Source organism: Ambystoma mexicanum, chromosome 6q (genome assembly GCF_040938575.1).
Source record: "Ambystoma mexicanum isolate Mex_15411 chromosome 6q, UKY_AmexF1_1, whole genome shotgun sequence".
NCBI lineage: Eukaryota > Metazoa > Chordata > Amphibia > Caudata > Ambystomatidae > Ambystoma > Ambystoma mexicanum.
Window position 1 is genome coordinate 183,540,920 of NC_090937.1, and position 18,440 is coordinate 183,559,359.

At 49.0% G+C, this 18,440-nt stretch overlaps 2 protein-coding genes across 5 annotated transcripts in view; one reads left to right on the forward strand and one right to left on the reverse strand.

Moving 5' to 3' along the window:
- Positions 1-5,868, reverse strand: part of APTX (aprataxin) — a 620,836-nt gene extending 614,968 nt beyond the window's left edge. The window contains exon 1 of one of the 3 annotated variants that reach the window (XM_069630613.1): positions 5,808-5,868. The gene's annotated coding sequence lies outside the window, so the exon portion shown is untranslated. Of the gene's footprint in view, positions 1-5,056; positions 5,346-5,807 lie in introns of those variants that run through there. The other 2 variants (XM_069630612.1, XM_069630614.1) reach the window with 2 other exon arrangements.
- Positions 5,869-5,906: 38 nt separating this feature from the next.
- Positions 5,907-18,440, forward strand: part of DNAJA1 (DnaJ heat shock protein family (Hsp40) member A1) — a 344,000-nt gene continuing 331,466 nt past the window's right edge. Inside the window, exon 1 of one of the 2 annotated variants that reach the window (XM_069630610.1) lies at positions 5,907-6,050. The gene's annotated coding sequence lies outside the window, so the exon portion shown is untranslated. Of the gene's footprint in view, positions 6,167-18,440 lie in introns of both variants that reach the window. The other variant, XM_069630611.1, reaches the window with a different exon arrangement.

The following is an 18,440-nucleotide window of genomic DNA, read 5'->3' on the forward strand; positions in this document are numbered from 1 at the left end:
ATCTACCCCCGGATGACCAATATGACACTACATGGGTGGTGGTGGATTATCTATCTAAACAAGCTAATTTTGTGCCTTGTAGAGGAATTCCTGGAGCAGGCGAGTTGGCAGTATTATTTTTGCAACATGTGGTCAGGTTACACGGGTTACCTCGTAGTATTGTATCTGATAGAGGTCCGCAATTTACATCCAAGTTTTGGCGCGCCTTCTGCCAGATGCTAGGAATCAATTGTGCCTTGTCCACCAGTTATCATCCTCAGACAGATGGACAGACAGAAAGGGTCAACCAGACGCTTGAACAATACCTACGTTGTTATTTACATGAAGGTATGGAGTCATGGGTTCAGGCATTATGGTTGGCTGAGTTCACCTATAATAATACGGAACATGCCTCTTTGGGGATGGCTCCTAATGAATGTTTGTATGGTCAGGTACAGGAGATGTTGCCAGAGCAGTTACCTGAGGTGATGAACCTGCCAGTACTTCAAGACAGAAAACAATTGCTTCTAACCATCCGACAGAAGGCTTGAGACAATCTTGAACAGGTAAAGGCACAATATAAACTATATGCAGACAAAAAGACGAGAAAGGCCCCTCAGTACAAGGTGGGGGACAAAGTTTGGTTATCTACACGTAATTTGCCATTAATTGGATGTCGCAAATTTGCTCCAAAGTTTATTGGACCATATGAAATTGTGCAATGTGTGTCGGAAGTTGCTGTGAAATTACGATTGCCTAAAAACTTGAAAATACACCCAGTATTCCATATGTGTTTGCTTAAACCCGCAGTGCCTAGAACACGTGTGCAGAGACCTCGAGCCATCCACAAGGAGGGTCAGAGAGAGTATGAGGTGAAGAAGATATTGGACTCACGGAGAAGACGGCAAGGTTTGTGGTACCTCATCCAATGGGCGGGCTATGGTCTGGAGGACTGCTCCTGGGAACCCGCTAGTTCGATTAATGCTCCACGCCTGGTGAGACTGTTTCATAGACAACATCCTGAAAAGGCAGGTCCTGGGAAGAGCCCTGGGAGACGTGGTACTGTCAGGGGTGGTGTAAAAGGAGGCGTATGGTGCACAAATGAGACAACTACAATTCCCAGCAGGCATGGGGAATTTGTGTAGTTCATACGCGTGCCAGTACCAGCTGGCCGTAATCAGGGAAGTATGTGCGCCAGTACCAGCTAGCCATAATCAGGGAAGTGTTGAAAACCGCCATCCTGGAGAGCACGGGCGGTGGCTGTGGAGATGGTACGCGAGGATGCTCGAATCACCGGGTCGCGGCAGTAAGAAAACGGAAGAGGAGTTTTGCTGCATGTGTTTTCTGGGTCCGGGGCAGCCGCAGGAGGCGCCCGGACAGTCACTTAAGTGCTATTTTGAGTTGCTTAGACATGGGATGCGGGTTGGTTCATTCCCGGGTTGCGGCGGTGATTCATGAGGGCCATAAAATACTATGATGCCATAAAATCCTTCATGCTGCATTTCTTTTGAGTCTGGACGTTTTCAAGAGATGTCTGGGCACGCAGTTAAGTGCTACATAAACATTCCTATTTCTTCGGTATGCTTTAGAGTTCTTTCTGCAATAAGTCAACGTGTGGTGTTCACATGTACGCCCTACAACTAGGAGAACTCGGGAAGGGCTTGGCAAAAGTTCTTCCAACAAGTTTATGTTTTCCTTCTGTGTTATGTTTTGTGCATTGTGGCTTCTGAGGTCCTGCTAGGGCATGTGGCAGTCCATTTCTTGTCATGACTGTCCTATATGTGCGCTAAATGCTAATGCAATGTTATGTTATATGTCCAAGAGTGGAATATTGATGTGCGACAGTCCGTTTCTTGTCATGACTGTCTTATATGTGCGTTAAATGCTAATGCAATGTTATGTTATATGTCCAAGAATGGAATATTGATGTTGCAAGTTATTCAAGTAACTACTACTAACGTCCATGTTTCTGTAAGGTGTCAGTGAGTCTACGGAAGTTAAAGTATGCCTTCCAATGTCTAGAGAGTTGGTCAGGATCAGGGTGTGTGGTAGCATTTCCAAGTATTAAGTCAGGAATTGCTGGATTAGGTAAAACTGTGTTTTATGTATACATAGTGTGTTTCCCTTACTTTCCCTTGTCATTCCATCCCCTTTCCCTAACTCCGTCTTCCCCCCACTGGCTGCCACGTGGCTTGCTGTATTTGTTAACTCAGGTGCCCGTGCCAACCACGGTGGGAGGGTCGATCTATTCCGCTTCTGTTGTTCGGGAGAGGGGATTGATCTCCTCCTCCCTAAGCGTTTCGACAGCCTACTAGACCAGGCACAAGTTGGCTTCAGACCAATGAGAGGAACGAAATCCGCTCTCCTCTCAATATGGGGTGACCTAAAAATGAACGCAGACTCGGACAACAGCACTGCCTTGATACTCCTAGATCTATCAGCAGCATTCGACACAGTTAATCACGACAGCCACGTAACGAGATTAGAAGGACTTGGAATAACAGACACCGCCCTACTATGGATCAAATCTTTCCTAACAAACAGAACGGAAACCGTATGAATGAAACCCTTCAAATCCAGCACGAGAGATTCCACCTGTGGAGTACCACAAGGATCATCCTTCTCCTCGCTACTATTCAACATCTACTAATCAGAATCATCAAAAGTCACGGCCTCACCTGATACAACTACGATACACAAATAATCTTCAAAATACAAGACAACCTGGAAAACAACAACACTACAAAACTGCCTCCGCGATTTATTCATCTGGATGAAATCCAACTGCCTCAAAATCAGCCCAGGCAAAACAGAAATAATGATTGTCACAAAATCATCAGGGGGTCCTGAGGTACAACAATTTGAGGCTAGAGCCACAAGTAAACGCTCTTCTCAAGAAATGGTTCTTCCTCCTGCGAGCGGCAAAAGGAGGATCCTACTGTTCCCATCATTCGCCAATAAAACAGCCACCATAATTTCCTTTGTGATTGCCAGAGTAGACTGCTCCAACAGTCTATACTTCGGTATGCCTGAACGACTTTTTAAAAAACTATAAAATGCACACAAAATACTGCAGCTAGACTGCTTCTGAAACTAACATGAAGAGAACACACCATGCCAGCGCTGAAAACACTACACTGGGTAACAATAAAACAGCAAATAAAATTCAAAACAATGTGCAGCAGGCATAGAGCAGTACAGAACCAAGGCGCTGAGTTCCTGAGAGACAAACTGCGTCTACATCAACAAACAAAAACGCTCAGATCAAGCATTGACATCCGCTTGGAACCGAAATCCTACAACAAAAGAAAACCTGGAGGATCTTCCTTCTCTCACCAAGCACCGAAAACCTGGAAAGACCTTCCAAAGTACATACGTAACACAAGAAACAACTTACTATTCAGGAAACTACTCAAAACTTGGCTCTTCACGTCATAACTAGAAAGACCGGCCACAGGTGCACACCCACAACAAAGAACAAAAAATGTATTTTTCAAATGTAAACATTTTTTTAAAAAAACGTTTTTACAAATAATAAAAAATAAATAAATAAAAAAAAATTAAATCGATCAACGAAGAGACAGACCCTGATCCACACCAAGCAATAGACAGAAAAACCCTAAGGAAAAAATCCTACAACAAACCAAACAACTAACTGAGAGACAGCCATAATAGGACCAAAGACCGAACGCATAGCAATACGAAGACAGAAACACCAGTACGACTCATCAATAGGACCCTGACCCTAAACCATACCAATTCCCAACAAACAATCACGGCAGACAGCTAGGGAACAGGAAACCCTGTACCAGTAGCTCCATCCTAGAGGGTGAGAAACAGAATAAGCACCCACTTTACACAATGCTAATCAAAAAGATACAGCGGGAAACACGTGTCATCACACACAAACTACAACTAAACAATAGCCCTAAGGAAGTCACCCCACAGAAACCCTAGAACTAACTGAAAGATAGTCATGATAGGAGGAAGCTAACGACTGAATACACAGGGTGACCAAGACGCACACACTAAGAAGCCTCATCAACAGCACTCTGACCCTGAACCATTCAAAGCTTCAACTGACCAGTGTCACATTAGATAACAAGGGAATAAATAGTCCCAACCCAGTTCCGACCCTGAAGAAAAGGTTCAGACACATCTACCACCCCATACAATACTCACTATGATACAGCTGGATCCGCGCAGCACCACCACAGAGAGACGACTCATAAGGAACCAGCAACAACCACACCCACAGGGATACAGCTCAAACAGAATCAGAAGTACCTCAACCAAGATACAGACCCCACTAACGCAACCCTCAATTTTCTGCATACTCAACCCACACAAAACTCACACAACCATTTATCTCCTAGCAATCCCCATGCACTTTACCACACCACATCAACAACACATAAACAGCACCTACAGCACAAGAGGTCTCACCGGATCGATACTTGCACCAAAGCCCAGCACTCTGTGTATAACGAGCTAAAGCTGGCAACAGCACATCACCTCTCCCTCTCTCCTACTCCCCTCCTCCTGACTAACCCTACCCGCCCTCTTTCCTGTTTCCAGATCCGTTTGGGGACGGTGCGCTATGTAAGTACCTTTAACATAACATATACTCTTATTTTAAAAAGAAACCGTTCCAGAATGATTTCGTTTTAAATTAAAAGTGTAGGAAGAAGTTGAAACTTGTACTTTCAGTGCATGGCACGTTCCCTTCAACAGCAGGCATGTGTTTTGGGGTTTGTATTGTGCGTGGGGAAGGGGGGGCGATGGGGTTTGTGGGGAGCGGTGCAGGCCAGTAGGGATCATAGTTCCGCTTCTTTTCGTAAACTTCTTTCTTAGCTTTTTTGCACTCCATTTCCTTGTGAACTTGTATCACCCTCCAAAACGTACACAATTCCATGGACTGCAACTGAAAATGATTCACCCGCCTTGGACACAGTGCAGATTGAGCGGGAGGGTACGTCAAACGAAATAGGAACATTGAATGTTCCATATTCACCGTCTCTTCCAAAACTTCAGTGCATGCTGACGTGACAAAACACTCAATGTTGGTCTGGCTCACCTCCGCGAAGCAGCTGTTCCCCCACTGCAGGACGGTCCAGCTCGCAGCAGCAAATATATAACGCCCGTATCACTAAGACCGCCTTGAAGTGTGCAGCTGCTCAGCTGGCTGCCTGAGAGAAAAAATACTCAGATTCTGCCAAACGAAGATACAAACCATCACATAAATGACTTGTTCTGATCAAATAAAGTGGGACTGCCGGGACCGCCCTTTCCGCTTTTCTCATTGAGCCACCGTTCTAAAACGGAAAGCCTTTCTCTCATCCTATACACTCCGGAGTGATCTCGTTAGCAAAGGACCCCCATCACAGCTTTATAACACTGTGACGCCAACTTTACTGTGTCAAGGTATCACAGATCAAGGGGAAAAAAATAATAAATAAACAACAACCGAAACTGCGCATTCCAACAGGGAAATTGAAATTATGAGGCTCAGTATCCAAAAACGCTACACATTTTTTCCAACACTGTATCTCTTTCTGAATGTAATAACCACAGCGCACTTCACTATGCGGCATACGTAGATTAAAAATTATCGTGTAACATTTTGTTCACTTCCTGCAGCCTTGGACATCGGACAATAGGGTGCTGATGAAATGTAAACAATCGTAATCTAGCACTGAGTGGCAGACATCTGTGGCATCTTGGGCTTCTTTGCCGTACACACAATTAGAGATTAATTAGCTCTCGGCGAATAGAATATATTAAATAAATAATCATTAATGCATGGAATAATTTCAAAGTATACATACTGAACATTAAACACATGTAGCCCTCGAAAGACCTCCCTACTACTCCTAACATGGCCGCACAAGTCTGGGTAGACTTTACAGTCTTCCTGCCGGCACGTGACTCTTTAGCCCGCCCCTCGCCTTAGGTTCCCCGGATGCTCTGCTCCACCCGAACTTTCCAGAAAGCTGCGGCAAGGAAACAACTAGGTGCCGCAGAGCAGCAAAAGCACCATCCGACCGCTGAACGCCCCCCGACTGTCTCTGGTGAGCCAAGTATGCCACGTTCGCCGTATTGCCAACAACTTATATGGGCGCCAGACTGGAAGGTTGACATCTGGATTCTCTATATATGTGCCTAGCGGTAGCAGTAGCCGAAAACGGTGACTGAATTTTTTTAAGGGTCAAGCTCAGTTTTTCAGAATAGAAATTAAAATGACGTTTCGTCCCTTTGACGCGTTCTCGGTGTGACGTCAGCGACCGTCGTCGAGGGAACCGCTTCTCTGCGGATTAAGGTTTCATTGACACCTTTGTGTTGATTTGCTGGTGAAGGCGCCCCTAGTGGTGGATGATGGCTTGAATTTTGAGGCACGATATCGGATCCATTTAGCAATGCACCGTATGCTTAGTCTTGGGTCCAGTTGTACCTTGTCACATCCACGTGAAGGGTAAGCAGAGTTGAGTGGTTGAGGCGTGTAAATTGTTGCACTCATTCGCTGAGTCTTCACGCGTGTGGTAAAAGGAGGGAGGGGGTTTCGGGGCTTAACATCGGAAACTGCTGCGTTGTTAGTCCCCGCCCACCGGGTTGCTGTGGTTATCTTGCGTGGTGTTGAGGAGAGTGCGCATTTATTCCTGGGATTGTTCATAGCCGCGGTTTGTTTTCCTCTTCAGCAGAGAAGCGTCAGGCATCCGTCACGTCTACGCTTGATGGCCAACTGTCTGGATTTTTTTTTTTTTTAGGGAACACGTGCCCTCGTTTATCCATTTTACTTCTCGACCGTGGTCCTCCAAAATTCGTGAACATTATACGTCTTACTGCCCACTGGCAAAGTAGACTGTCCCATTTGCGTCACCTTTCAACCGGCTTTTTTTTTTTTTTTTGGGTTTTAAATTTTTATTTTTGATTTAAACCACTTACAACATATAACGCAAACTCCGGTGACCAGGAACTAACTTGAGCCCCTTGGGGCTACCAGAACGTTGAACAACATGAAATAATTCCCCACACCGTTCTGTACCCCCACCCCCATGCACATAACAAAGCTTTGTTCCTCCAGATACATCGAGATTTAGATGATTGTAGTAATCTGCTTTCAGTGTGTGACATCACCTCTTGGAATGTTTAGGTGGAATGTTGGTGTGCAGGGTTCTGTGAGTGACGGTTGGAAGTTAGAGTGAAGAGTGAGCTGAGAAGATGGATGTGGGGGTGAGCCCAGTGTTTTTCCCTTGTCCCCTACCATCCCTGTGTCTTGAGGAAGAGTACTGGACATGGACAATAAAGGAACCTGTAACTTACCTGAAGTACTGGAGGTCCATTTTGTCCCTCCAGTCACATTAGCACATCAATAGTTCAATCTATTAATTTAACATTTCCTCCTAGGTGAGCCCCTAATTAAAGTCTGTAAACTCGGATCCTTGGCTCATGGTGAGTTTTTACATCCATTACCTTCACTCTTCCTCGTCACAGACACAGGACCTTCTTTTATTTCTTGTTATTCCTATAACTCCTCCCCCACGACACTTTAATTTTTCCTTCCTCCGGCCGGTTGGGCTTGTGTTCTTCCCAGCGCTGGGGAGCTCCAGTTGGGTTGCTGGCCCCCTGGTGGGGCTGTGTGGTGCCTTTGGCTCCCTCAGGTGCAGCAAGACTCCTGGGTTCCCTGCGGGCTCGGAACACGGTCGAGTCAGGCTGCCTTGCCTGGTTTCTGCTGGGCTATGGCCAGCGCAGGGCATCGTAGCCCTGGTCCTTATAAATGGACCCGGTTTAAGTTAAGGAAGGTTTGCACCAGGATGGGGGAAGTTGCTCAGGGGTTTTTCTTCTCGTCCTTGTACTTAAAGTGGCTTCCATCTTGGTATCTCCCTCTTGTCTTAAAGTTCCTTCAAGGGCCTCCTTTTGAGCCCATTTCCGAGATTGATATGAAACATCTGATGCTGAAGACTGCCTTTCTGATTGCCATAACGTCTGCCCATAGGCTTGGGGAGATTAGGGCTCTGTTATGTCACCCCCTTACCCCCGTTCCTGAGGGTTCTGCCGGACTCGCTGGTGCAGAGGTGTGATCCGAAGCTTTTCCCTAAAGTTGTTTCTTGCTTTCACACCTCTCAGGATCTGGTTCTCCCTGCCTTTTTTTTTTTTTCAGAATCCGCCAGAGGAAGTGGCTTGTTATAACATTGATGTGCGGCGGGCGGTGTTGAGTATTTGGCTAGGACTGCCCCTTTCTGCCACTTGAGTCTTATAATTACTTTTGGCTGGGCGGAAGGCATCTGTGGTGTCTATTAGCCAGTGCATCCGTGTTGTGGTCTCCATGGCCTATGTGGCTTCTGGACTGCCTGTGCCTGCGCATGTTCAGGGGCAGTCCACCAGAGGTTTGGCGGCTTCATGGGCTTATGCGAGGGGGGTTTCTACAGGAGATTTGTAGGGCTGCCACTTGGGCTGATCAGAGCACTTTCATCAACCACTATAGGTTGAATGTCTCCCACTCGGGGGTTGGTCCCTTCGGGGTTGAAGTTTTGTCTTTAGGGATGTAAATTTGGAGTGTCTGTTTCTGCACTGTTTTGACTCTCATTGGGACCTTTTTCCCTGTTGCTGCTTTGGTATACCTCATGAGGTAAGTACTGGGACGAGGAAGAGTGGACGTGGAGGTAATGCTCTGATTACTTACTGGTAATCTTAAATACTCCTAGTCCTACTCTTCCTAATCACAGTACTGACGACCCTCCTCCTCCCTGCGGGGGAGGTCCCACGCTACGGCTTGGTAATATGAAACTAAGTGACGTGGGGGGGGGGGGAGTTATAGGAATAAAAATAAATAAAAGAAGGTCCTGTGTCGGAGGCAGGGGCCTCATGAGGTAAGTACTGTGACAAGGAAGAGTAGGACTAGGAGTAATGAAGAGTACCGGTAAGTAATTGGCGCATTAATCCCCACATCCCCGCCACTACCCATCTGGTAGTCTGCGCTTCCGGGCTCATATATTTCTCAGTGAATTTTCCATCTCAGAAGGACCAGCCTGGCCATGAAGGCCCGCTGTAATACTTTTCCATAACATACAAGTTCCTGGCGATATTAATCCATTCACTTTTACCCAGGTGGTGCTCGTTCTTACGTTTGGTCGCTATACATGCCTTTGCAGCAATGCTGCAGCCTTTTTAGGGAGCATCTTGTATTGCCCTTCCGCCTCTTCTTTACCAAACAACAAGATCATAAGGGGTGATTTTGTGCGGGCTAGCCCATCTGTCATTTATCCACCCATAGACCTCGTCCCAAAAAAATGCGTAACCTTGGCCAGTCCAACCACATATGCCAGTAATAGGCGTTCCTCTCACACCCCTTCCAGCACTTGGGACTTGTATTTAGGAACATTCGTAGTGGCATCTATGGAGTAGCTTGATGGAGTGGAGTCTATATTGGCAAGAGATTGATGTCTGCTACCCCATTTGTCCCAGAGGTCAGTATAAATGTTGGTGCTAAAGACCCGTTCCCATCGACCCTTTAGTTTATCGGTGTATCCCCTACTCCGCCCAGGGCCCCATACATAGCTGAGATCAGCCCCCTCATTTATGTCCCTTTATCAAATAGCGGTTCGAAGGGTGTGGGTTCCCTTTGTATCTTTCCCTCATGTCTGTTCCTGTGAGGGCCCCTTTTAGCTGTAGGTAAGTGAATACTGATAGCTTGCCCATGTTCTGTGTCTCCTCCAAACCCCCCCCCCCTTCCAGAGTTGACTATCCTTTCCAGCCCTGCTTTAAACCATTTCTGGAACCTTTCAGGGTTCAGTATCCTGTCCTGCACCCCTGGGACCCAAAGGTGTCCAATGTGGAGGGCTATGGGGTGACCCCCTTCATGTCCCTCCCTTGTCGCCAGATGTCCCACAAGGTACTAACAATAGTGTTATCAAGAATCCTCGTTGGGATTCTGTTTTTCGGGACCCTAACCATTCGCCCACAGTAGCCAGGTGCAGTTGTAGGTTATCCAGCACAATCCACTGCAGGTCATGCTGAGATCGAATATGAGGTTTGAGGACTCAAAGCTGTGCAGCCTGGTAGTAAAGCTTCATTCCTGGGAGGCCCACTCCCCCTTCCTCTTTGGGTAATACCAATGTCGTACTGGGCATCTTTGCCTTTTTCCCCTGCCACAGAATCTGTGAGGTGGAGTACTAAATCTTTCTAAGGAAGACATCCGCTATGCGAATGGGAAGCATCTGGAACACAAATTGCACTGGGGAGAACCACCATTTTGAGTGCTTTGAGGTGGCCCAGCCAAGAGATAGTTGGCTTTCCCCACTTTTGGAAGTCTTCCTTTATCTTATTCATCAGGTAGGGGAAGTTTTCCTCAAATAGTTCACCACAAGTTCTTGTAACATTTATGCCCAACTATTTCATCATGTCCAGACTTATCTGCATCCCTAGTGGTGTGAACCTTTTTTTATTTCCCTGTCACTTTTCCTATCTGTCGGGGAAAAGCACTGATTTAAGTCTATTCATTTTCAGTCCTGCCCTACGGCCGTATTGCCCGATCAAAGGGAGCACCACAGGTATCGATTGCAGTGGGTCCCTTACATGCAGGAGCATATAGTGCAGTTTTATATTTCCCCCCCCCCCCCCACCCCCCTGACCAGGAATCCTGCCACCCCAGGGTCAGCCCTAATCCTTTGGGCTTGTGGTTCTATAGAGTGTAAACTGTGTCGGGGATAGGGGGCAGCGTTGCCTCGTTCCGCTCCCCAGTTTAAACCAACAGGAGTATCCTCCGTTCACCATAACGCTCGCGCTGGGGGACGACTTGGAGTCCATTATACCCCAGAGGAGTTTTCTGTCCCCATTCCAAATTCGACTAGGACAGAAGTCACTCCACCCTATCAAACTCTTTCTCAGCGTCACATGACAGAAGAGAAGGATCGCCTGCCATGTCTTGGGATGTGTGGATCATGTGAAGGGTCTTCCGCATTGTGTCCGCTCCCTGTCGCCCCTTAATGAATCCCACCTGGTCTGGGTGGATTAGCCCCGGCATATATCCTTCCAGTCTGGTCACCAGGATCGGAGAATACATTTTCGTGTCTGTTCAATAGGGAAATCGGGTGGTGGAAGCGCTTCCCCCGGGGGTCCGTCCCTCCCTTCCTTATGTATAACTGTGATGAGTGCCCTCCCAAATGATTCCGGGGCCTTTCCCGTATTCATTATTTCATTAAACAATTCTGTCATGAATGGTGACAGGGCGGAGAGAAATGACTTATAAAACCCTGCTGTGAATCAGTCCTCCCCTGGAGCCTTAACCAGTGGTAATCTACCCACAGCTCTCCTGACTTCGTCCTCAGTTATGTGAGTGTCTAACGCCTCAGATTTGGTAGGGGAGAGTTTAGGTTGGTGAATCTCAGAGGTACCGTTTAAGGTCACCCACTTCCTGGGCTACCTGAGGCGTACAATGACTCCTAAAAGGTTGCAAAGGTTTCCACAATCCCACCACCAAGTGAGTCTGTTTTTCCCTCTGCCCCCTCAATTTCTGTAACCCACCTTTTGGCACGTTCCTCTCCTGCCCCCTCACTAGCCGCCAGTAATGTCTGCTTTATCCCCCTTCTACAACTTTTGTTTCAAATACTGGAGGTTTCGGATTATCTTCCCCTCTTCCAGTACATGTAAATCCTCCCGTTTCCCCCTTGCTGCCGCTAAGTGTTCCTTCCGTCTCCCTGACTGCTTGTGTGCTGTTTTGGCCAGTTGTTCTTCCTGCAACCTTCCTTCGATTAAAGCCTGTTCCTTCTTTCTTTAATTAGGATCCCTCTCCAGTACAATATCCTGCGCATCCTCACCAGTACGATTTTGTTTTTCAGTATTCCCTAATTTCTTTACCCAACTTGGTGTGAAATACGGGGTCCTTCCACAGTGATTCGTTACACCTCCACTTTGTCCCCTTAGATCATTCCCAACCATTGGAGTTCAACTGTGACCATATCGTGGTCAGACCAATTATCGGGCTAATCCCGGAGTCTTTCGCCTCTCCACAATTCCCTAGGCATATAAATGTCTATTCTGGTATATTTACCATGTGGGGGTGAATAAAGTGTATCCCCTTTTACGGGGGTTGAGGTCTCTCTATATATATCTCAGCCCATACCCCCCTCAAGTGCTTCCTGGAATTCCCAGTGTCCCGGCCCAGACGGATCCTGGTCCTTATCCTGTAGTGTCTGTCTAATTCCTTATCGGCCCATAGGTTAAGTCCCCACCGGTGATGAGATGACCCATACTCTCAACCAGTATCTTTGCTAGTGCATTTTTCAAAAATGGGAGCTGGCCCTGGTTTGGGGCATTGTCCGTTGCAAGCTAGAACCACACTCCCCTTGTGTTACCCGGGACCACCAGGGCCTGACCCCCAACATCTGACCAGACCCTGGTAAATTCCATTCTAAGCAATCTATTAACCAGGATCCCCACTCCTGCCTTCCGCAGTGGACCCGAACCATAGTATTGAGTGCCTATCTGCCCACTTGGGATCAGCCTCCCTCCTAGAGAATCTAGTCTCCTGCAGGAACAGTATGCCTAGCCCCGTCTTGTCACTAATTACATCTCCGTGGGTGAGTTAAGCCCTTTTTACATTAAGGGTGCCCACTTTCAGCTAGTCCTGCGCTTGTGCCATAGCAATCACATTATACCTGTTCGGAGGCTTGATACTTGCCACCCCCCAGGGATGCAGGTTTTAATGTAAACTGTGCTGTGGAATTCTAACCTAAGGAGTGGAGCCTGTACCAACGCCTGCCCCTCCCCTATGAGGCATCCAGTCCCTCGTCAAAGGCACCAGGTTATAACCGAATCACCTGGGCTCCCGTTCCCACGGGCCCAGGCCCATCAAACAACTTACCCCAAGCCCCCCCCCCCCCCCCGCCAACTTCCTGGGATACGTCTCCTTCTTGGACTCAACTGCCAGCAACTCTCCTCTGTGTTTTCCCTTGAAGTGTGCAGAGCCTCCTCAGTGCCTGTAAGCTTGCTCCTTGGGGATCCTGTTTATGCCCTCCGCTGTGGAGAGCCTGTAGTTGTGACCCTCCAATTCAAAGAAAAGGGCGCAGGGGAACCCCCACCTGTATCTCAGCCCGTTCTCATTGAGCTACTTGGTGAGCAAAGCGGTCTCCATGAGGGTACGCGAGGACAGATCCTGGAAGACTGTGATCCTTGTGGTACCTTATAGCACTGTTCCCTTTGTACTTCCCTTTCCCTTTGTTCCCTTTCAAGGATCTTAAGCCTGTCGCCATAATTATGGAAGCGGGCTAGGGGCTGCAGTTGTTCCACTTGCCCTGTGAATCCTTTAAATCTTCACTTCGTCAACCGTATCCTTGTCAAGTTTTGTGATCTCGTACAGGGTTCTCCTCAAGTCAGTCTCTGTCTCCCCCCCCCTTTTTTCGTTCCAGAATCCCAAAGATTCAGAGGTTACTTTGCCTTTCACGATTTTCGCGGTCATCCATTTTGAGTAGTATCTCTTGCCCCTCCCACCCCCCTGACATCCAAAAGGAGTACGTCCATCTGGGTGTCCGGGGGGGTGCGGGGGCTGATTTATGCTCTACCTCCAGTCTTTCTTCAATCTGATCGATCCTTGAGGTGATTTTTATTTAATTTTTTGTATCCACTCTTCTCTTCCCCCCCCCCTCCCCCCAATGTTCGCTCTCATATTCCTCCATAAGTGCTGCAGCGTCTTTTTTCTTGTTTGGTCGCCGCTGACTCTTCATCTCCCCGTGACATGGTGCCCCGTTTGTCTGGGCCTTCTACGTTTGTCCTCGGTTTGTATTGAAAATTGGTCAGTTTAGCCCTTGCGTCCATACACCACCTCCCCTCTCCGTTTAAGTGCTTGGGTGCAGGCGATATTTCCAAAACTGAGATCTATCCAATTGTCCCCTTGTGCTGGAAAGGCCACCCAGGCATAGGTGGTTTTAGGTGGATATGTCCAGAGTTTAGGCCTGATTTGCTAGGTCATGCTTTGTCCTTCCAGAGGGGTAGCCTACTCCTCCAGTCTCGTGTTGTGGGGTTGCGCACCCTGGCGGGACACGCCTGCACTGCCAGGTATCCTCCCCACAGTCCTCATCTGTGTGGGCTCCTCCGTCCGCCACTCCAGGTGTGCTGGAAATACCCAGACTCTCTGGGGACTCTCCCTCTGCCCTATCAGTAAGGCTCTTGTCCTGGTCCTGGGGTGACGGTGGCCCGGCGTTGCTCACAATGACACCCCCTTGAGCTGCCGGTCGAGGTCAGGACCAGCAGTCTCATCTCCCATGGGTCCTTCGTGTCCATGTGAAGCAGTATGGGGGAAGGGTGGCCTGTCACTGGTCTGGCGCCAGGGCCTGGGGGCTTATGTGAGGCCTGGAGGTGCCGAGTCCCCTTGGACACTGTTGGGGTGTTACATGGGGCTCTGTGAGACTGTTCTTTTATTTGGGCACAATACCTGGTAGGTGTCCTCATTGTTCTAACCGTATGCCGGAAAAGAACAGGCACCGCAGGGCTGATTGTGAGAGGGGTGGGGCCACCACTCCCCCTGCACCTTCTAGCTGGTAGCGGCCAAACGGGGTTCCCAACCGCCGCCTCTTGTGTCCAGGCGTGAACTCTTGAGGGTTGAGTAGCGTTGTGAGGGGGTGGGGGCCAATGAGCCAGATAGTATTGTGTGGATGCCCAATCTCACTTAGCCCCACAATGGAGATAAGCTGTGCCTCGGAGTACCTCCGCAGTGTTCCCTGCGGATTGCACTCCTGCTGGTTGTGCGCTATTCAGTAGGTCACCGGCAGGGGTGTGTTCTGCTTCATTCAACGCCTCATCAATGTCGGACTCGTGGTTTTTCATGGTACCTTAGGGGGTTGCCAGAAAGATGCACATTCTTGGCCTGATGAACAAGAATCACGTCAGCGTTTGGATCACTTATGTGACTGCGGTTTGGGAGATCCTCTAACGAGCCATTGCTTTCAAGCTCTCGAGCGCCACTCAACTCTGTCAAGCTTGCATCTATGGTACGCTTAATATGGTCGTACGATGGTCTGTGTTCTCTGCCCTCTCCTCACATCGCTGCAGGCTGCACTTCAGGGACACCTCTGAACCGCTGGGCTGCAGTCGAAGTGGCGCCTCCACTTCCTCGGTCTCTCACCAGGCACCCTGACCCATGTGCAGGCTGTGCCAGTGCGCCACTCACTGCTTGCCGTGCTGGCGGGAGCCCTGTAATTTCCATACGGCTGAAACATAGCAGTCTCCAGGTTTCCCCTGACAGTTTTCTTCCGTTCTTTGTTCCACCAGTGCGGGGGGAGTCTTCACCTCATGAGTGGGGTGCAAACTGGACTTTTCTGTGCCCGGTGTGAGAGCGTGCAGCTACAGACTGTTCATCAGCGCGCCCCCTGGTGGCCCATCCAATCCATCCTTTTTAAACTAAATTTAATTTGGAACACTAAGTGGTGTCATCGTGCTGCCCAGTGTCTTCCCCACCATCTAGGCTCAAACTGGCCCTTTAGGTACTGGTGAGTCTGACCCCTCCTCCCCCCCTCCCCACATGTCTTTAGGGCTGCACCTGGCAGGCAGTATGGTCCTATAGTACTTCCTGTTTTGATCCATGGAGTATGCGCCCTTTGTCTAATAATGGACGCAAGTTCAAAAACCTGCGTTGAACCTCTGGCAGCTTGCCTATATATCCCAGCACACATACTTGAGGTGACACAATGGTTCCAGGTTGATCACAGTATGGAGCACATGGCCCACTTCTGCACAATATTGCGGCAGCCCGGGGCATGAATTATATGTAAATGATATTTTATTTGTATTGAACTCATACAGAAGTGTTTCAGAGCGCAAGGGAGGGGAACAAGGGAGGACAAAGGAACTATCTTACTAGGCCCAGTGACATTTGAGAACGCGCAAATGCAGGGGATAGGGAAGGGGGAAGTGCAAGGGGGAGGAGTGGAAAGTGCTGAGCAAGGGATAAAACTGGTAGTGCAGCCAGCAAGGTGGCAAGTACAAGGTTAAAGCGCAGGTAAGGAGACTGTAGGGCTATAGATACAGACTAAGTGCAAATATTGAGGCAGTGTGGGTGTGGCTGGGTGGGCAGGGAACTGGGCCTGAAAATCAGAAGTTAACCCTCTGATGAAGCAGACAGATCAGCAGGGGAGAGGAAGAGCGAAGGCAGAAGCAACGTGGAAGGTCTTGAGGTGCTTCCGGAACCAAAGATGGATCTCATCCAGTTTCAGAGAGGCAGTTCCAGAGGGAGGCCCCAGCCGAAGGAGAGCTACCACCAACTCATTGCCTGTAGAAGCAACTGACCCTGGGGGAGTTGGGAGGTGGAGGAGCGAAGAGCTTGAGTAGGAAGGTATTCACAAGTTGTAGGTATAGTGGACCCAGGCCCCGAAAAGCCTTGTGGACAATGCAAAGGGTCTTGAATGTAATCCTCGCAGCCAATGAAGAGATTTCTAAGGCTGAAGAGAAGATCCCAGGGCTTGAGGCCAAGTCAGTCCTGTTCTGGGTGAGTTGTAGAGGGTAGAAGAAGGCTGATTTAGAAAGAGGCTTTTGGCAGTAGTCCTGCCTAGAGAGAACCAGCGCTCTAGAGACGATGAGCCTCTGGGGGAAGGAGAGGAAAGTGAGAATACCTCTGAGGAGATGCAGTTGGTAGTTTAATTTCTTAGAGACATCAGAGATGTGAGGGAAAAAAAGCAGTGTGGAGTCAAAGATGGCCCTGAGGTTCTTGGCCTCCCAGGTGGGAGCAGGAAGAGGACCGAGGGAGGCTGGCCATAGTGACAAGGAAGGAGGGTGCAGGTGTGCTGATGAGTCTTAATGACATTAAGACAGATCATTGACGGCACACCACTCCTGGATAGCAGACATACAATCGGAGATGAGAGAAGAGGTGACAGAGGGAAGCCTGAAAATGAGCTGAGTGTTATGGGCATGGCACTGAAAGTTGGAGCAGAGAGCTGCAATGCAGTGGACCAAGGGGTGCCAGGTTTTGGTTGAAAAGCCAGGGAGAGAGGTTAGACCCCTGGGGAACACCGCAGGTAGAGCGTGAGATAAAGGAAAGGAAGGACTCATGTTGGACCTGGGAGGGTCGATTGGAGGAGCCAGAACCTGCGTTGATACCCACGTTATCAGTCGGTTAAGCAGGATGGCATGGTTGACTGTCAAAGGTGGTAGAGTAGGATAAGAACCGAAGGGATGTTGGAGAGCAGGTCTGCAAGGATGTTTAGGAGAGCAGTTTCTGTGCTTGTGGCATCTCTGAAGCCAGACTTATGGTCATGGAGACCACCAACAGAGTCGGTGTAGAGATTAAGCTGGGAGATGGCCAGCTTTTCCAGGAAAGGAGTGATGTAGCCTGGCATGAGGGGTCGGCTGTGGGTTTCTTGAGAAGGGGGTGCACAAGAGTGCTTCAGAGGGGAGGGGAAGGAAAGGATCCAGAGGCGAAGGAGAGGTTGCAGAAGTCCTCCTGAGCAGGAGGAAGGGTGTCCATGTGGTCCTTGATGGTTTTGGACGAACCTGTTTTGACATTTTCATAGATCAGACTTGTCTGGAAATCTAGCCAGGGGAGAACAGAGGAAAGGAAGTGGGAGTGGGGGCGGCTGCAGGAGTGCCAGAGGTAGATGGTGAACAGGATGTCCTGGGTTTCTGAGATGAAATGAGGCCAGGGCGTGGGAGGTGATGGGAGAGGTAGACTGCAGCAGGATTGGCCAGCTCCTTGCAGATTTGATTTCGGCTGAGTTGCTAGATGCTGCAGAGACACAGGTTTGGATGTGGGCTCTTCTTGGTGTGGACAGAGATCTGCTATTGCCTTTGCAGCAGGCGGCAGGCCAGTTTGTCATTGGATGTACACGAAACCCACCATTTCCTCTTATCCACCCTAAAGGGTGGCTAGTTTGGAATCGTACCAAAAGTTGCTCTTGGCTTTGGGCTTCAAGCAGTTCAGAGTATCGGAGATGGGAGTAGAGCATGGAAAAAGCTGCGTCAGGATAGCAGTCAGCCGGAGGAGTGGGAGAAGTGGTGGCGAAAGCCTCAACTGACACCCGCTTCATGGGTCTGATGACCAAGAAGGTAGATGCTAGTGTTAGAGTTGGCTTGGCCTGAGGTCGTGAGGGAAAGATGGGAGTGATCATTCCAGGAGAGAGTGGTCTGGGGGATGGAGAGGGGGAGGTCTGAGGCGATCGGAACATCCAGTATATGCCCTGCAGTGTGAGTTGGGCCAGATTGGAGAATAGAAGGAGAATTGCAGAGGTTGCCGAAGTCCAGAGGCGGAACAGGGAACATCCAGATGGATGTTGAGGTCCCCAAGAAGGAGTTGAGTGGTGGAGGCCAGGAGGGAGGACAAGAGGTCCGCCCACTCAGAGGCAAGAGGTGATCTGACCAGGTGGCTGATAACAATGGTAAGAGAGTGGCCAGGAGATAGTAGCAATGGCAAGAGAGTGGCCAGGAGAGAGAGAGCCTGCAGACGAGGCATTCCGAAGAGAGTAGGTCTGCATAGAAAT